Consider the following 3,924-nt stretch of genomic DNA (forward strand, 5'->3'; position numbering starts at 1 on the left):
AGTTACCATCTTGTCAGGGGATAATTTACTCTGGCCATCAAGAGGAGGTAGAATTGATTTTTCTCAATGAGGCAGAGAATATGTTTGACACCTAGGTGATCCATTTGGATGTCTCTTGGTACTCTCTCACCCAATTTTGAGCAGTAGCCACAGCCTGAGAAGATCATGATGACCAGGGGATCAACCTTTAGGGATGAGGGTCTGTGCCAACCCTGAAGGCAAGCTCTTAGACCAGCAGAGGTGATGGCTGAGCGTGAGAAGCCTAGAATGAGTGTCCAAAGAGGAAATGGAATGATAAGTACCTAAGATTCGGATTCCAGTTTCAATGTGTGTGTGTGTTTTCCCCACATCCAGGCAATTCTGTGACACTAACTGGGTGTCCTACAATTTAATTCAATTCTGATGCTATCTACCTGGAGATAACATTAGATCCCACAGGTTAAGGGCTCAGTTTTACAAGACTGCCACCATTCCATGTGCGCACTTCAAGAATGTAGGTTGTCACCTGTGTTTCTGAGTGACTGGCAGTAGATACGAGGTTCCAATGTCTGCTTCCTTCGGATGATCAATTTGTTAGAGTGGCTCACAAAACTCAGAAACATTTTACTTACTAAATCACCCAGTTTATTATAAAAGAATATAACTCAGGAACAGCCAGGTGGAAGAGATGCATAAGGCAAGGTATAGGGGAAAGGCACAAAGCTTGCATGACCTTTCAGAGTGCACCTCTCCCCAAATCTTCATGTGTTGACCAACCCTGAAGATCTCAACTCTGTCTTTTTAATTTTTCTATGGAGGCTACATTACATAGTCATGATTGATTAAGTCATTAGTCATTGGTGATTTAATCCTAGAGGCCTGGGGATAGGATTAAAAGTTCCAATCCTCTAATCATTTGGTTGTCTCCACTGGTAACCTTAAATGCTTTCCAAAATTACCTCATTAACCTAACAAAAGACACCTTCATTGCTCTCATCACAGAAAATTCCAAAAGTTTTAGAAGCTCTGTGCTATGCATGAGGTTGAAAGCCAAATATGTATTTCTTATTATGAATCACAATGTCACAGTCTCATGAGCAGTTGCAGCAGTGAGGAGGGGGTAGTTCACCCCACCAACCTTCCTCTTGCAAATTTTCTAAGAAAAAGGAGGCTCATCAGATTCCTGGAGTTTTCTAGAATTCATTATGTAAGCAATGAATCCTAGCAGCACCTGGTGGATTCCCAGGCATGCTGCCCAGATTCTTCTCTCCCAGGACTGATGTGCTCCTCTCCCAGCTTCTGAGCCTTGACGCCTGCAGCTCTCGGCTAAGTTTCCTCTGTGGGAACTGCCCTTGACTTTGGGGCTAATGGTCCCCACCTTTCTTGGACTCTAAGGGCCTTGTCTGGCCTAAAGCCCCATTTCTGCATATGATGAACCGATGATCCTTATCAAAAGCCAGAGGATCTGAGTCACCAGTTTCAGGTAATTATCAGGATTTGTGGGAAAGGGCCTTTTTTTCCAAAGAAAGGAGGGAAGAAAACTTAATTAGGTTTACTAAAAAGATTAAGAACTCTGCAAGAGATGTCCCATATCATTTCCTGCTAAAAGATTAAGAATTTTACAAGTGATGTCCCATCTCAGTAGAAAGAAACAAGTGAGCAGGAAATTGGGTACTAGTTTAAGCTAGTCACTCACACCTGCTCAGTAAAGACCCCAACAATCTTCAATTTATCTGAGCCTCATTATACATCATTATAATATGATGCATATGCCCAGAAGTTCATTATATCATTATAACAGACTGAATCCTGGGAACGAACATGAGCAGAAAGCAAATGATGAATCTCTGAGTCCTGTCAATCTTAGTTGTCAATCAAGGAATCCCACCCCTCTAAAAAAAGTAACCGCCCACAGCAAATAGGGATAAAAATCCCAAAGGCTTTGTTACCAGACCTTTTGAGCCACGCTTCTCTTGCTCGGGCCCGCTTCCACGTCTGGAAATGTACTTTCCCTTCTAATGTGCTGGCTGAAAAATCACTGCTTCGCTGTCGCCCATGGGAACATAATGCTCTAACAATAAGCTTTCTGCTTCTGTAGCCCCCGCTTGCACAACCGACCTGTGGATTAACAGTAAAAAGAAGAAAAATAGACTTGTGTTGTTGTAGCCGCCAGCCCCCGAAAGATACACGGACCACCAGAAATCAGTGAATTATAGGAAACACACTCTTTATTCAGCAAGCTGGGTCTGCCAGGGGTACGCAGACCCCAAATTAAGCGGCCCCAAAATGTAGAGGTACAAGGTTTTTAAGCCCTAAATCCCATTCCTCATTCTGTCTTAAACACAAAGGTCTATTTTTCTTCTATTTACTAACTGTCAACCCAGAGGTAGGTTGTGCAAGTGGGGGTACAGAAACAGAAAGCTTATTGTTGGAATGTTATGTTCCTATGGGTGATAACCTATGTTCCCATGGGCGATAGCCAAGCAGTAATTTTCCAGCCAGCACAGTGTGTTCAAACAGGATAAAGAATAGGGGTTTAGGGCTTAAAAACCCTGTACCTCTATACTTCGAGGCTGCTAATTTGGGGTCTGCGTACCCCTGGCAGACCCAGTTGGCTGAATAAAGAGCGTGTTTCCTATAACTCACTGATTTCTGGTGGTCCGTATGTCTATCGGCGGCTGGTGGCTACAACACTAATAAAGCTTTACTTTCTGCTGTATTTTGGTGTCTTGCTCAATTCTTTGTTCGAGACATCAAGAACCTGGATGATGCTCTGGGAAAGGATAGTCACTCTCCGGCGACTAAGGGACCGAGGGTTCCGGGAAATCAGTTTGTCATCATTCTTTAGTTCCTGTGAGTTATAGTTTAAAAGACTTTGTTAACCCATTTCTTTTGGTACAGATATACAGCGAGGAAGGGGAAGAGTATGTAGCATGAAAAGGTAAGAATATGTAGAGGGAAAGGCCTGATGGCAATTCTCAGCCTCTAATCCATAGGTTTCCCATGGTTTTTAGCTATAGGGAATGACTGTTGGTTCCTGGTTCCCCTTTACAGGAGTGGGGAATGGATTGCTAGCAATCCCAGCAAAAATTTTACTTTCTTCTGAAGGTGTCCTCCTGGCCTGGCTGCAGGGCTGATCAGCATATTGCAGACTCTGAATGTGGCTTGGTTAACATTTTAATTCTCTTGCCTCCTCCCTACATTAAGGGGATGAGAGCAAGTTCTGCTCAGTCTTTTGCAAATGGAAGCACTTCTTCCCCTCTACTCTTCCTCCTTGATCCCCGTTTCAAGCTTTGCTTGACACCAAAGGGTCTACTGATCCCAGTGAGCTATCCTATGGCCATCCCACTGCTGGCCTGCAGGTGCTTAACCTCTTGGACAGGATGACGTTTGGAGGTGAATCCCTGATTGGCATTTAAGGCTGATGTCTGCTAAGCTGCAGGAATGGTGAGGAGGCTTGTTGTACCTGGACTGAGGTCTAGTGATTACTCTGAATAAGAACCCTTCCGTTGTTGTCACTAGAAACTCTCTGATGGTTCCTGGGGTCCATGCTTCTTGAGGCTCTCATAGAGGAGCTTCCCAGAAAGGCTCAGTTTGAGATACAGTAGGTGTGCAGTTACCTTGCCCCCTGTCTGATTTGGGTGTATGAGCACAGAACCCTCATTCAACCTTCCTTACCCCAGTTGGTGGTGATAGTGATGTTTTCCAAGAGACAGTGCTTTCAGAGCAGGAGATCTTGTGAGGTCATTTGTTAGATTTCTTCCCTAAGACATTACTATCTCCATATTTTGAATGGGTAATCAAGGTCCATTAAAGTAACATAGTGAGAGAGACCTGTTTTAGTGATAAAATGGAAATCACCTGTCTCCCAGGCCAGTGTTCTTTCTAGTGCGTTATTTATATTGCCCATGCCATGGCCACCACATATAGTGGGCCAACGAGACT

The sequence above is a fragment of the Pteropus alecto genome, unplaced genomic scaffold, assembly GCF_000325575.1.
Source record: "Pteropus alecto unplaced genomic scaffold, ASM32557v1 scaffold98, whole genome shotgun sequence".
In the NCBI taxonomy this organism is placed as follows: Eukaryota; Metazoa; Chordata; class Mammalia; order Chiroptera; family Pteropodidae; genus Pteropus; species Pteropus alecto.